The sequence below is a fragment of the Oncorhynchus clarkii genome, chromosome 5 (assembly GCF_045791955.1).
Source record: "Oncorhynchus clarkii lewisi isolate Uvic-CL-2024 chromosome 5, UVic_Ocla_1.0, whole genome shotgun sequence".
Classification (NCBI taxonomy): domain Eukaryota; kingdom Metazoa; phylum Chordata; class Actinopteri; order Salmoniformes; family Salmonidae; genus Oncorhynchus; species Oncorhynchus clarkii.
Window position 1 is genome coordinate 45,373,545 of NC_092151.1, and position 16,856 is coordinate 45,390,400.

Below are 16,856 nucleotides of genomic sequence, written 5' to 3' on the forward strand. Positions count from 1 at the left end.
GAATAATACAGAGCCTTGTCACTACAACACAGCCCAATCTCAGCCTCCCTCCTGTAATATTTGGAGGTTGAATAATTAATGCAATAAAAATAACTTTCTTCCCTCTGAGATGAGCTCTGGGGGTGAGGAAGTGAGGTGGGGTGGGGGTGTCTGTGATCGTCATCTAATTAATGTTTTCTACCAGTCTCGTTTGCTTTCTCCATATTTTTCCGATCCTTCTTTGCTATCCAAATCGTCTCATATTATTGTACAGGTTGTCTATATCGGGAAAGATGATACCTAGTCAGCTGCACAACTGAATACATTCAACCAAAATGTGTCTTCCACATTTAACCCAACCCCTCTGAATCAGAGAGATGTGGTAGCCAAATTCTAAAGCAATTATAATTACTGTAAACAGATTTGTGGGGCGAAGAGATTTTAGAGAATCCATGCATCTTTTACAAATGCATATTCCTGTCTTTCAATGAAAACCCCTATTTTTGTGATCAATATTTTTTTCAATTTAAATGATCAGGGAATACAGACAGTAAGGAATTAGACAGCAATGTCTTATACCCCCCTCTACCTCCCTCCAACTTCCCGTCACCAACCATCCTTTATACAAATGGCGTTCCTAACTACCTGCTTTCCCAGTGGGGCTCAGCACCCGCTTAATAGACATATTGCGGTCTTTCAACGTTACAATTTGTAATAGGTTATGGACATCTGATCTGCCATCTCAGCAGTACCCAACAATACCCTAACTGCCCAGTGGGGCTCAGCACCCGCTAAGTAGCCCAGTCACTGATCATTACCATTCTGGCTGAAACAGCTAGGCCCACCAGATGGACCACTGCTTGTTTTGGCCCCCAGACACACGTTGGTTGGTTGGTTGGGCTGGATGCGTTCTTTGTGTCCCAGTCTGCTCTCTCTGTTTTCACTCTTCTGCTCTAGCTCTCTCTTTCTGTATGGGTTCTCTAGCGCTATGCTCTCTCTCTCTCTCTCTGTCTGCAATCTCTCTTCTCTCTTCTCTCTCTCTGCTTTCTCTCTCTCTGCCCTACCCTCACACGTTGCTCTTCGGTTACACTTTATAATATCTGTTATGAATAAGCCATTATAAATGCTTATTAGTATATGTACATGTTTTATGCATTATTGTAAACGTTATAGGCTATAATTCATTATGAATTGTAAGGCTTATGACACTTATAAATGTTTGTAGGTGCTGAAACATACAAACTTCAATCAGTTGTGTGTGTGTCACATGTTGATGGGGCTGCTGTGAGAAATGTCAGAAATATAGAAACAGACTGTTAATACCTACCAAAGTGTACAGAAACTTGCCATGCGAGTAGCCTAGTCTTAGCCTGGTTGCCAGTCTGTTAGCTAACATTCCACTCCTTGTACTCCATGTCATGTGCCAAAGGAAACAGACTGGCAACCTGGCTAGTCTAGCCTATTACATTGCAGTGGTTCATAACCGCTTTATGAAAAGTGGGCAATTCAACTGATGAGTAGATCTTCTTATATAGTCATCCCATCGAAGATGAGAATGACAGAAGAGGTGGCAAATCTAACTCTCACCACGTCGACATCTTTCCGAAGGCTGAATCTCGAGAGTCGATTTCTTAAGGACTCAACTTGCCACAGTCTTACCATTTCCATACTCTAAATGGACATTTGGGCATAGGAGGACCGCTGATTTAAGGACTACTGCTCTCTGATCATCTGCGGTTTATCGGATTCAGCAGTGAGATTTCGTGTTTCGTTTGTTTGTTCTGTCTCCATCTCAACGCCTTCGATTGGAACACCCCCAACGCCGATCATTTTAATGCCTACTAATCTTAATTTGATCTGCGAGCGCAAGAAAATAGGCTACAAAGCCAGGCTACAACGCGCAGTACACGACAATCAAAACAATTTGAGCGACTACCCCGCAGAAGAATCTGACCGAGTGTCAGCAATACGGGCTACAGTAGCTGGCTGCCTGGATTTACCAACTGCAGCTACAAGCGCCCGTGCCCATATTACCAGTTAAGCCAAGACTTGTAGGGGAAAAAAATAACAGATTCAAATCCTTGACTGTTCTTGCTCAAAGAAGCTCCGAAGACTGGAAATCTGACCCCTTTTAATGGTGAATAACAGCTTCGTGATATGGAGCTGTCGTGTTTTCCCCACATGACCGTTACACTTGCTGTCCTTATATGCGTTATCGGTGTAGGGACGGTATTTTGAAGATACCAGGCAGTCACAATAGCCTACAACCTATGAAACTTCATCCAAGTGGACGCTGATGGTGCACGACTGCCTTATAAAAACACAGTTTGTCGACTCTTTTGATGTAGGTTATTTTGAGATTATCATAAGCAGCTTTGGAGACGTTTATATTTTTTGCGTTACATATGCATTGAAAGGAGCCTGGAATTGGCCTTAGGACTTTTCTATCGCGAAATGAATGAGGATATAAGAGGAGAGCTACACACGCAAAACAAATAAGCAACGTGAAAATAACTAAAGGACAACAGCGATTTAAACGTGGTAGCTTGTGTGGACTCCACACTATTTATTTTGAGGTATTAGGATTTTTATTGAGTTTTTATTTCGTTGTGATTTTTGTAGACATTATCAACTCATCTTTTACTTCTTCAATCCTTTCCATAGTTCGTATGACATAGTTCTTCATGTAACGGTTTTGTGGACTGGTCACTTTGCTGGAAGGAAAGAGGTCATCATAACTGTTTTGGTTTACACTGAAGCAGTGGCAAGAAGCTAATCAGTATCACCCGAGGCTGCCCCGCGACCATTCGGTGTTTCATGTGCCAGCCTCACTGATGGTCGGAATAGAGCTCTCACGAGCCATCAACAACTCAGATGCGACCCGGTACATTTCAAATATCTGCAAAGGTAAGGTGTTAGCCTAACCATAGCTCCAGCAGCATGTTTTGCCTAGAACGTGTGTCCTGATTGTTTCCTCCTGAAGAAGCTGTTGTTAGTTGTATAATTTCTCGACATTAGCATGACTAAACTTTATCTTTCTCGAATCAAGCTAAAAATGCAGTGTAGTTTTTATGTTATTGGGTGACGCTAAAATCAGGTGTACCCATGCTTTGTTGTTCTTTGGGTTGACATTTAGAGTAATTGTTGGCTATTGATTATCTCCCGAAATACACTGTTACACATTTTCATACAACGAATTATGCCACAGGCCTACGATCAAACAATCACAAGTTGGAATAATTGAAGTCTTGGGTTTTCGAGTTTCCTCTCTCCCCAGTAGCGTTTAGGCTGCTGTCCATGGTGCTGAAGTGCACAAACTTGTATCTAGCGTCGAGCGTGTGTGTGTGTGTGTGTGTGTACACGCTAGTTAAGCAGGGAGAGTTCAGAGTTGAAGAGGTTTGCAGAATGTACCCAACTGTTTAGGGCTGGCTACTGACAAAACTTAAGTAGTATGATCAAACCAGACTCAAATGTCCTCCTCCTCCTTGTGTGCTTGTCTCTGTATCACTGCTGCTCTCCTCTCCACAAAATAGTCTGTATCTGATGCTGTGTTATGATGCAGCCCTTATGTGACAGTGGAACCGCCTGCAGAGAGGTCTGCATGGTCATTGGTCACCATCATGCTAACACCAGTCTACAGCAGGCAGGGGAGGAAGGCTATGGGAGACAAGACTACAGCAAGCTGGGCTGGGGAAGCCATAGACAAGAGAGTGGCTGGAATGGACGTTCCCATTGTATTTCTATGTTGTAAGGGGGGTCTGTGCCAGCATGGACACCATGCTAAAGCAGGCTAAAGCAGGCATGGGGCCTAAAGCTGTGGAGGCCATAGAAATTATATCACTAGAACTGACATTCCCTATCAAGTTTACTTTCAGTGATGCTTGGACTGGCTTCTATTATGGTGACAGGCCGGGCCTGCACCAGCAGGGTTTCCATGGTACATCAGGCAGAGGAAGTCTGATGAAGGTTATGGAGGCAGTGTCTGCATTATACCTTGAACCCAGAACCTTGTTGTGTGTATGTGTGTAACAGTCTGTCATGAGAGCCCCAGCATGGTCACAATGTCTGTGAAGGACAGCAGGCAGGGGGCGATTAGGCAGGGTCTGCAACAGTCACCAGCAGTGATGTCATATGTCATCCCTGATGCTGTGTCTCTCTGAGTGGAGAGGGAGGAGGGGCGGAATATGTTATCCCCAGTGGTGACTCGTTCTGTGACCCTTCCAACACCCTTGGCCCCCTGGAAACACATCAATGAGTGACTGTTTTCCTGCCTCACTGCCTCCCTCCCTGCCTGCCTGTCTCCCTGCCTCCCTCGCTCCCTGCCTGCTTCTCTGCCTGCCTATGTCCCTTCCTGCCTGATTCCCTCACTGCCTGCCTGCCTCCCTCCTTGCCTCCGTGCCTGCCCCCCTCCATCCCGCCCTCCTTGCCTGCCTGCCTTCTGGTCTCGTACTCCCTTACTACTGATTGGGAAGGCTGACTGAATTGGGGGAAGGGCATATTCTCAATGATAATGTTAAACACTTCCCCGTCCCTATTGTCTCCATCTCCCATCCCCCTCACACAGTGGCACCTTTACACATTGCGCACACACACTAATGAACAGAGCCGTCTTCATTGCAAGAGTGATTGCGATAAATACAAGCCCATTCCAAAGGGTCATCCCAGCAAGGGGGGAGGAGGAGGAGAAGCAGCAGGAGGAGGAGGAAGACACTGAGGAAGAAACGGTCCAGATCAAGACTACTCGTATCTGTAGTTATGCTGTCCACGTGGTGACAAGACAGTCCATTGGGATTTTCACATATTCTTATGTTTTCATACATATCACTTGTAGGCTGGGGCTGCCTGCATTCTTACACCACATACAGTAAATTCCATACAGGTCTATAGTAGGCTGGATCTACCTTACAAGGCCTGTACATGCATGTTCATCAAGGGAATAATCAAGATTGGGCAGCACAGAACCATTGCCTCTAGAGTCTCTTGTGACAAACTTAACCAGCATGCACAGCAAGTGAGATTTGATTCTGAGTGCCAAGATTATTAACTCTGTTGTACCAGCCCAGTCTCTGTCATGTGATGTGTGTGTGGTGTCACCCTTTGCTCTCGCTAGTGGGAACCATGCTTTACTCTCTGCTCCATTGTCACGTCCTCTTAATGCTGTCTTTGACTCCCATCTAAGCCCAGTAGGTTGAGAGAGCAGAGCAGCACACACATGTGATACCCTATATTACATCCCCACTCCCATTTTCACAAGTCCCCTGACACCACGACACCCTCCACCCAATCCCCACAGTTGGGGAAATAAGAAACACACACACACACACACACACACACACATGTAAACACAAACACAGGAGAACACACACACACACACACACACAGAAGAAACACATACACGCACATGTAAACACACACACACACACACACACAGATTGAGAGAGGAGAGTGCAGTAGTAACCCCATGAGCTACATGGACTTTGGTGCATTTTTTCAGATGTAAGTGGTATATTTAAAAAAAACTCTAGACTAATAACACGTAATGCCCCCTGTTTTATACTCAGAACATTTGATATTGTGTTCATTAGAGTTAAACACATCTTTCACCCCTGAGTCATTCATGCAAAATCAAAGTTGTCTGAGAAATGCCATGAGAACATTTAGTTTAGTCACCAATACATCAGATAGGCTCACCATTTAGTCATTTTAACTAACCATTTATTCTAACAGGGAAAAAAATGCATTTTGAAGTGTTGATTAGAAGGAATAGTAGATTATAAATATCATTTTCCATACCGTATTTGGATATAACTTGACATGCAGAATTTGTTTTTGCAAACCATATTTTTTAGTCTTACAATTTCATTATCCTTATACCAGCGGTTCCCAAACTAGGGCTTGTGACCCCGTGTGGGGTAGCCTGATATGAAAATGTTGTCGCGGGAGAATTTCAAAAAGCCTGGTGAAGAAATCTATACAGATCTTTATTTCATTTGATCAATAAAATATTCAAATTTTATATTATATTTTTTATATTATTATTTATTTTTTATATTTTTATATTTTATAATCTCGTTTTTGTACCTCAAAATCATTGTCATGTGGTTGACCTTAAAAAAATCGAAATGAAAAATGTTTCTAAAATTATTTTTAAAAGATCAAATTCAAACAATGAGAGAGAGCGCCCTTAGATCGTGGGAAAAGGCTGCGCTTGACCATTGCATTTGAGTCACGGTGAATGGCTAGGCCCGCTATGCTTCTGCAAAATACACCGCCCACTATAGGCTAGTGGGATAGAATGGTGGGCTTTTGCGCATATGGGGCTCAATCTATGGTGGGACGGCAGGTAGGCCTCCGCACTCTGGTTATTGTGTCTCCCTCTGCCATATGGACGCATTGTATGATATACAGAGAGCAACTGGCAGCAAAAGAGCTGAGCGCAGAACTCTGAGATATACTGCAGCAGGTAACTTCGATTTAAAATCACATCACATCCAGTACGCCCACGCCTGTTCGCATTACTGTGTGGAGATACGGAACAATTTACTGTTTCACACCGAGGCTTGGTGGTTATCAGTGGAATGTTGTAAACATTTTTGTAATTGACGGAGGAATTGTCATCCGCAATGAATGTACTTTTTTTTTTTACGTAAACTTTCTGTGTGAGGGAAATAAAATGTGTCTCCATGCCTACATAACAGATATAGGCTATTTGGAGAACTGAACAAACTGAACACAAACATGCAGGGGAACTTCAAAAACATTCTACTGATGAGTGGATTCAGAGGAAAGACACACACGCATGAAGAAACATATACACACACACACCACAGTCTCCCAGCAGCAGCCATCATGCTCCCAGCCTCCCAGCATGCTACACATGTCCCCTCCCTCCCCCCACCTCCTCCGGCCCCTCCTCCACTACCATCATCATGTAGCCCTGGCCTCAGCTTCAGTCACAGGGTGCTTAGAGACCTGGTTGCCATGCCTCCTTCAGCAGGGCCATGACCGAACAACATGAAAGGCTGCATCTGAAATGCCACCCTATTACAATACAGTGCATTATTTTTGACTGGGCTCTGGTCCAAGGTTGTGCACTAAAGAATAGGGTGCCATTTTGGAAGACATCAAAGTCTCCACATTAGACTCACCAGCCCATAAAGAAAGGGCCTTTGGAAATTAATTCAATGGATATCAAGGCACTGGGATGTAATGTTCCCCGGTCTGTGTTATAACCCCGAATGTCACATGGTCTGTGATGTGTTTGTCGTACAGGACGAAGTACATACAGGGCATTTCTCAAGTCATTTCTTGGATGGTTTGTCACTGTTTTGCCCCGTTTATTAGGTACACCACCCCGTTCATGGAAAGTTAGAATGGGCAAAACGGATGACCTAAGTGACTTTGAGCGTGGTACGATCGTATGGTAAATTAGCGGACACTTTTATCCAAAGCGACTTACAGAACTGCCAGTTAACGGTGACGCATACAAAATATTCAGGATACGGCACACGTAAGAATCAAACAAGCAACCTTGTTGTTACCAGCATCGTATGTTCTTTGCACAGTAGGCAGACAGGATACATCTCAACTCCTTTCTTGTTGGATGGCTGTTGGATGACTCTTGGAGGATTTAAATGTACCTTTTGTTATGCTGTACTGGCTTAGTGGTAGCAATTTGAATGTGCATGTTGTTGTTGCTGTTGAATGTAAAGACAGCAGGTTACAACCGTGTATCTGTGTGTCAGAACATAGTGGTTAGTCCATATCCGACATTTCTCCGAGCGATGTTTCAATGCACCGCCGCCTACAGTCACCACAGCAACACAGAGGCAAACAGCAAGAGAGCGAGAAAGGGGGCCGGAATAAATAACAAGAAAAATACTTGAATGGCGGCCTGCCAAAACAGAGGATGGAGATATAAAAAGATGAAGAAAATCAACTATTTTAGTGGCGCTGACTGTACACGCTTGCCCTACAGAAGCCACTCTGTAAAGAGGAAGAGGGAGAGGTGACAAAAAAAACATGCACACAGCGTGTGCTGACAAAGGGTCTTTTTATTTCATTCTGGTAAACAGAAGTTAGAGGAGACAACTTTTCCAGTAAAATAGAAGGCAGAGCTCGGAGGTTAACCTTCAGCTTCTAATAAATGACCTCTGTTGATATTCACTCAGCCAACAGTCTCAACCTTCTTTTGTTACATGTAACCCAGGCTCCCATGTAACCCAGGCTTACATGTTGTTCTGCCCAGGGAGTACCCCCTCATGTGCAACTGGCCATTAGGACAAGTCTGCGTCCAAAATGGAACACTGTGCACCACTATTGGCCAGGGCCCATAGGGATCAGGGCCTAATTTCCCAGTTGCTTGTAACTTAAAGACATTATCCTGTACTTTGGTGACTAGTAAGTGTTTTCTAAACCTCACACTTTGGGCTGGATGTGTCAATGTGTAGTTCTATGAGCAGAGTTACTGTCTCACCTCAATTAGCCAAGACATCCCTAGTTTGAAAGCAACTGTTTTCTAGAAGCTGTGTGGCACCATTTTCTTGACATTTACCCCCCCCCCCCCCCCCCCCCCCCTCGGCATTTGAGTGGCAGGTAGCATGAGGCACACACAGCAGAGAGCGCGAGAGCAATAATATCATGCCCACATTTTCACATTTGTGACTTAGTGTGCAATTTTCTGGGACAAATACTGCCTAAAAAGTATACAAAAGTACCAGCGAATTTCCCAAACAAGCAATCAAGTAGAGAGAACGTTCGCTAAGTGTGTCATTTGGATACTGATAGGATAAAAAGAAAAGCAGTGCTGCTCTCGGATCAGCTTTCTCCATTCAAAACGTACTTTAACTTCAAAAATATTCCACAATACTGATAACCGATCAGCTCCTGACCTAGAGAGAAATTACCACCTATGGCTGTAAATAGGCTATATTTTCATGCCATCATCTCAGTTTTCATTTTATCTTTCACTTGATGTAACAATTGCCAATACTTCGGTAACGTTGTATTTGTAGTCAACTTCGTTCTGAAGATATTGGCAGTCACAGTCAGACAGATGGCATAAACATATTGATTCCATGTTTAGCTGAGATGTTCTGTGAATAAAGTGATGAGGACGAGCAAAAAAAGCATCTAATGATGCACTTTGGCTGCTCTATGAGTGGTCTGGATCGATCATAGATGTGCGAAGGTTACTAACGAAGGCTCATGGAAACACCTTGGCTCTAACGAGGTCTTAACACTACGAAGGCTTTGGGAAACGAGACCCAGGGAATAGGGTGCCATTAACAAAAAATAATTTCACCTTTATTTTATCGGGGAGTCATACTGAGCCCAAGGTCTCTTTTACAGATGAACCCTGAATTACAGAAATTACAGAAAAAAAAATACACACATCAAACTATAAATACAAAATGCAAGCCGAAAGAAAAACAAGGACACAAAAAAAATAACATTAATCGGTAAAAGGTCCTCAATCAGCTTTCTGAATTGCCCTAGAGACACCAGCACATCACATTCTAAGAACATTTTGAAGATTGTTCCACAAATAAGGTGCATAAAAACTAAAAGCTCATTTACTCCACTCAGTAGAGAACAAAGGAATTTTTTTCAGAGTTAGCCGTCCCTGAGACCGGGTGTGGTAACTCTTATGTCTTAAGTTTAGTAACGATGTTAGATACAGTGGGGCTTTTTTTGCAAAAGGGCTTTATAAATGAAAACATAGCAATGTATCAACCGACTTGACATCAAAGTGGGTCAACCAACTTACTGGTAGAGAATGCAGTGATGAGTACTAAAACTGTTGCCCTTAATAAAGCGCTATGACAACCTGCATCTAACAGCTTTAATGAAGTGGCAGCTGCATTCATATAGATGATGTCGCCATAGGAACGTTGACTGAATAATCTGCTTTCTACAATTTAGCAGGAGGCAGGGCCTGTTATAGAAGACGGACATTTTTATTCTTAGCTTCAACTCATGGATATGGTTTTTCAACCCTTTCCTGCGGTCAAATGACCAAATTGCCCGCTATTGGCCTTATGGGCGTAATGTTATTAATATTTTTCATCATTAATAAACATTATTTCTGAAAACCCACTGAAATTCTGGCGTTTCCATGTTAAACGGTTTTGTTATTTTTCAGTCTTCTGTGATCTATATAAAGTGTAATGTTGGGATGCAAACTAAAAATGTTATACATTTCAACTCTGTATCTGACATGGTACAGGTGTCTTATTTTTTAAGCCCTTAACCATGTGTGGGAGGTGTATACTTTTGTTTCAAAGTAGATTTGTTCAAGATTACTGGGTCTATGTGACCCTAATCTGGCCACTGCAGTAAAATGTTATAAAAAAAAACAGCTTTTCATCTATCCAAGTGACCAGATATATGTATCAGTGACACTATCAATATAGACATATATAGTACATATTCTTAAATCATCAGAGTTATTTTTATGTGCTCTAGATAACAACATGTACTTCGTTTTGCCTGCATTCAATACTAATTTCAGGTCGATAAAGTTTTCGGTAATACAATGAAGGCAGACTGTAGTTCAGATAGAGCCTGGTCAACCGTGGGGGCAATAGCATACATAGCAGTATCATCGGCATACAAGGGCAGGTTACATTTTTTTTACAGACACGTCAATATTGTTAATGTAAAAAGTATAGAACCCGGAATCAAGCCCTGCGGGACACCTTTCATAATATCCAGGAAACCTGATATAACACCATCAGTAGATATGCATTGAGTTCTATCTGTCAAGTTATTGTTAAGACAGTTACATGCAGCCTGGTCTAGGCCAATTGAGAAAAGCCTCTGAATTAGCAACGAGTGAACAGTATCGAAAGCCTTTGACAGGTCAATGAAGAGGGCAGCACAATGTTGCCTTTTATCTATACAGTTAACCACACAATTTCTCTTATGAGTCTTCCCCACTTTATACACTGTGAATAGGCCAGCATCTTGCCTATGCCGCTCTGTACCATCACTCATTCATATATCTTTATGTACATATTCTTTATCCCTTTACACTTGTGTGTGTATAAGGTAGTAGTTTTGGAATTGTTAGTTAGATTACTCGTTGGTTATTACTGCATTGTCGGAACTAGAAGCACAAGCATTTCGCTACACTCGCATTAACATCTGCTAACCATGTGTATGTGACAAATACATTTGATTTGATTTGAGGATAGCCTTGTGAAACCAGACTGACTGCTTTGCTCACGTTAAGTTCCACTTCCCTTTGAGCTGCTCTCGAGATCAAGCTGGTTTAACAAGGCTTAGTCTGGGTATCCTCAGGGGTACTAGCATAGATATAGAATACTAGATAGGCTGATATTATATAGCACCTACATTGGGGAGAACAAGTATTTGATACACTGCCGATTTTGCAGGTTTTCCTACTTACAAAGCATGTAGAGGTCTGTAATTTTTTATCATAGGTACACTTCAACTGTGAGAGACGGAATTTAAAACAAAAATCCAGAAAATCACATTGTATGATTTTTAAGTAATTAATTAGCATTTTATTGCATGACATAAGTATTTGATCACCTACCAACCAGTAAGAATTCCGGCTCTCACAGACCTGTTAGTTTTTCTTTAAGAATCCCTCCTGTTCTCCACTCATTACCTGTATTAACTGCACCTGTTTGAACTCGTTACCTGTATAAAAGACACCTGTCCACACACTCAATCAAACAGACTCCAACCTCTCCTCAATGGCCAAGACCAGAGAGCTATGTAAGGACATCAGGGATAAATTGTAGACCTGCACAAGGCTGGGGTGGGCTGCAGGACAATAGGCAAGCAGCTTGGTGAGAAGGCAACAACTGTTGGCGCAAATATTAGAACATGGAAGAAGTTCAAGATGACGGTCAATCACCCTCGGTCTGGGGCTCCACGCAAGATCTCACCTCGTGGGGCATCAATGATCATGAGGAAGGTGAGGGATCAGCCCAGAACTACACGGCAGGACCTGGTCAATGACCTGAAGAGAGCTGGGACCACAGTCTCAAAGAAAACCATTAGTAACACACTACGCCGTCATGATTAAAATCCTGCAGCGCACGCAAGGTCCCCCTGCTCTAGCCAGCGCATGTCCAGGCCCGTCTGAAGTTTGCCAATGACCATCTGGATGATCCAGAGGAGGAATGGGAGAAGGTCATGTGGTCTTATGAGACATAAATAGAGCTTTTTGGTCTAAACTCCACTCGCCGTGTTTGGAGGAAGAAGAAGGATGAGTACAACCCCAAGAACACCATCCCAACCATGAAGCATAGAGGTGGGTCGTGGCTGGGTCTTCCAGCATGACAATGACCTGAAACACACAGCCAGGGCAACTAAGGAGTGGCTCTGTATGAAGCATCTCAAGGTCCTGGAGTGGCCTAGCCAGTCTCCAGACTTGAACCCAATAGAACATCTTTGGAGGGAGCTAAAAGTCCGTATTGCCCAGCGACAGCCCCGAAACCTGAAGGATCTGGAGAAGGTCTGTATGGAGGAGTGGGCCAAAATCCCTGCCGCTGTGTGTGCAAACCTGGTCAAGAACTACAGGAAACGTATGATCTCTGTAATTGCAAACAAAGGTTACTGTACCAAATATTAAGTTCTGCTTTTCTGATGTATCAAATACTTATGTCATGCAATGAAATGCAAATTAATTACTAATTCATACAATGTGATTTTCTGGATTTTTGTTTTAGATTCCGTCTCAGTTGAAGTGTACCTATGATTACAATTACAGACCACTACATGCTTTGTAAGTAGGAAACACTGCAGATTTTGCAGTTTATCAAATACTTGTTCACCCCACTGTACATATGGTCTGTGGGTACTAGCACCCCATGTTTAGAACCAGCAATGACGTATAGCAGTGAATAATCAACACTAACAAGACAGTGAAGTTTCACACAGCACAGACCAACTCTTCAAAGGTTCACAGACGATCAGATCATTGAATGCCAGACATGACGTAATCCTGCACGGTGTACGTTCTCTACACATATATTCAGGATACAACAACCGTGATGTCTGTCTGATGGGGACGGTGATCGATAGTGTTCTTTTGTAATGTTCTCATTCTAGAACCCATCATGTGATTCCATGCAATGTGGTGTTCTGGGTTTCGTATTGTATATATGATGGATGACAGTTTGGCAAGCTGAGCTCTTCTTATGGAGTGTCTGTCTGTGTGCTTGCCAGGATCTTTACGTTGACATTAAGCTGTCTGCCTTCTAGGCAAAGTGTGTGTGTGTGGGGAGTCCATCTGTCTGCTGACAATGTGCTACTTACAGTTCGATCTTCCCCTCCTGCTCGAAGAGAAAGGCCTTAGCCCACTTTTGGGGTCATTTGGAAGTGAGGACTAGCTAACAAGGTTTTCATGATGTAATATGGATCTTGGATCTTTTCTCAGAAACCTACCCACTCATATCATCTTTGTTGCCTGCCTCTTGTGTATTATAAGGTTTGGCTGGGTACAGGTACTGTAGGTCAGGTGTGTCTGTGTGCGTGCTTCTATGTCTCTGTTTTACAATATGTATGTGTATTTGTGCATCTAAATGTCTGTTGTCTGTCTGTACAAACCCATTTCCTACTCTGCCTGGGGTGTCAACTGACATGACCCCGCCCTCCAAGCTGAAACCAACCAATAACCAGTCTCTCTGATTGGGTCTGATTTGATTGGTCCTGTGTTAAGACGAAAAAGATTGAGGGAAAATCATTAGGATTATCTGATTGTATGGCATCGGGGAGCTAGTGTAATATAATCAATTTTAATTCTACTGAGACTCCTGAGAATTTAAAAAAAATGGTGAATTAAATTTGTTCCAGGGCAGTGAGTTATTATATCCTCAGCGTTCTGGTCCAGCAGTGGCATGGCCGTTTGTAAGATGTGTTAGAGAGAGACAGAGCTCAGTTGACAGTATTATTGATGAAAGTAGACACACACATGCGTAATGTAATGCTAGACTGAAAGCTTGTTTGCATAGTTATGATTGTCAGGCCCTGTTGCCTGCCTCTTGTGTGTGTTTTTCCATAGTCTCTCTTCATAAGAGACCAACTACAGTCATTATATCCAGTATGAGGCTGCTAGATATGATTAGAAGAATTCCTTGTGGCCACTGCTGATGATTCTATATCATTGTGTTTACTTGATAGCTACCTACACAAATAGTTAGCTAGAACAAAGTGTTAATAAGATAAAAACAATTAATTAAAAAGATTTAAAAGCAATACAAAGAAAATGTGTCCAGTAGGCATCTACTGATCATATTATACTGTTGATGATTCTAGTCTTCTTATTATACTGTTGATGATTCCAGTCTTCATATTATATACAGTGGGCAGAACAAGTATTTCATACACAGCCGATTTTGCAGGTTTTCCCACTTACAAAGCATGTACAGGTCTGGAATTTTTATCATAGGTACACTTCAACTGTGAGAGACGGAATCTAAAACAAAAATCCAGAAAATCACATTGTATGATTTTTAAGTAATTAATTTGCATTTTATTGCATGACATAAGTATTTGATCACCTACCAACCAGTAAGAATTCCGGCTCTCACAGACCTGTTAGTTTTTCTTTAAGAATCCCTCCTGTTCTCCACTCATTACCTGTATTAACTGCACCTGTTTGAACTCGTTACCTGTATAAAAGACACCTGTCCACACACTCAATCAAACAGACTCCAACCTCTCCACAATGGCCAAGACCAGAGAGCTGTGTAAGGACATCAGGGATAAATTGTAGACCTGCACAAGGCTGGGATGGACTACAGGACAATAGGCAAGCAGCTTGGTGAGAAGGCAACAACTGTTGGCGCAAATATTAGAAAATGGAAGAAGTTCAAGATGACGGTCAATCACCCTCGGTCTGGGGCTCCATGCAAGATCTCACCTCGTGGGGCATCAATGATCATGAGGAAGGTGAGGGATCAGCCCAGAACTACACGGCAGGACCTGGTCAATGACCTGAAGAGAGCTGGGACCACGTCTCAAAGAAAACCATTGGTAACACACTACGCCGTCATGTATTAAAAATCAGGTCCCCCTGCTCTAGCCAGCACATGTCCAGGCCCGTCTGAAGTTTGCCAATGACCATCTGGATGATCCAGAGGAGGAATGGGAGAAGGTCATGTGGTCTGATGAGACATAAACAGAGCTTTTTGGTCTAAACTCCACTCGCTGTGTTTGGAGGAAGAAGAAGGATGAGTACAATCCCAAGAACACCATCCCAACCGTGAAGCATAGAGGTGGAAACATCATTCTTTGGGGATGCTTTTCTGCAAAGGGGACAGGACTACTGCACCGTATTGAGGGGAGGATGGATGGGGCCATGTATCGCGAGATCTTGGCCAACAACCTCCTTCCCTCAAGAAGAAGATGGGTTGTGGCTGGGTTTTCCAGCATGACAACGACCCGAAACACACAGCCAGGGCAACTAAGGAGTGGCTCCGTAAGAAGCATCTCAAGGTCCTGGAGTGGCCTAGCCAGACTCCAGACCTGAACCCAATAGAAAATCTTTGGAGGGAGCTGAAAGTCCGTATTGCCCAGCGACAGCCCGAAACCTGAAGGATCTGGAGAAGGTCTGTATGGAGGAGTGGGAACTACAGGGAACGTATGATCTCTGTAATTGCAAACAAAGGTTTCTGTCCCAAATATTAAGCTCTGCTTTTCTGATGTATCAAATATTTATGTCATGCAATAAATGCAAATTAATTGCTTAAAAATCATACAATGTGTTTTTCTGAATTTTTGTTTTAAAATCCGTCTCTCACAGTTGAAGTGTACCTATGATAAAAATGACAGACCTCTACATGCTTTGTAAATAGGAAGGTTATCAAATACTTGTTCTCCCCACTGTATACTGTTGATGATTCTAGTCTTCATATTATATATACTGTTGATGATTCTAGTCTTCATATTATATATACGGTTGATGATTCTAGTCTTCATATTATATAAACGGTTGATGATTCTAGTCTTCATATTATATAAACGGTTGATTCTAGTCTTCATATTATATAAACGGTTGATGATTCTAGTCTTCATATTATATAAACGGTTGATTCTAGTCTTCATATTATATAAACGGTTGATGATTCTAGTCTTCATGTTATATATACTGTTGATGATTCTAGTCTTCATATTATATAAACGGTTGATTCTAGTCTTCATATTATATAAACTGTTGATGATTCTAGTCTTCATATTATACTGTTGATGATTCTAGAGTCCATTCTAATATAGAACTGTTAGTTATAGCGTTATTATGGCATTGTAATAATCAGTTTATAGTGAAAAGGCACATGTCCAATCCTAATCCAGTCCCTCTTGCATCATATGAAATAAATGGCCTCTATATACACTACTGTTCAAAAGTTTGGGGTCACTTAGAAATGTCCTTGTTTTTGAAAGAAAAGCACATTTTCTGTCCATTTTAAAATAACATCAAATTGATCAGAAATACAGTATAGACATGGTTAATGTTGTAAATGACTATTGTAGCTGGAAACGGCAGATTTTTAACATGGACATTTCTAAGTGACCCCAAACTTTTGAACAGTAGTGTATGAGGTCTTCTTGGTTTTAGATGGAAACTCCTCTGCTCGAAGTTTAATTAGTGCTAGGCACAGTAAATGGATAACCTTTGGACTCTGCACACAATTTGCTCTCTATTCATTTTCCATCAATCGTCTTCCGTCCTGGAGGCATACGCTATGTGGGAACACAATTTGCTCCAGGTCAGGACAAAGCTTTGGTCAGCTGTCTGATGTCTGATCTATTTCCTGTTTTATCTCTGCGTTCCTTCGGCGGAGTTATTCACCATGTAGTCGTGTGGTGCCAGAGATCTCCCCATAGATTGGTTGGTG

The 16,856-nt window shown here is 42.3% G+C and overlaps 1 protein-coding gene across 1 annotated transcript in view; it reads left to right on the forward strand.

Annotated features, from left to right (window-relative positions):
- Nucleotides 1–2,765: 2,765 nt before the first annotated feature.
- LOC139410061 (protein FAM163B-like) overlaps nt 2,766–16,856 on the forward strand; it is a 45,029-nt gene continuing 30,938 nt past the window's right edge. Inside the window, exon 1 of the mRNA XM_071155497.1 lies at nt 2,766–2,886. The gene's annotated coding sequence lies outside the window, so the exon portion shown is untranslated. The remainder of the gene's footprint in view (nt 2,887–16,856) is intronic.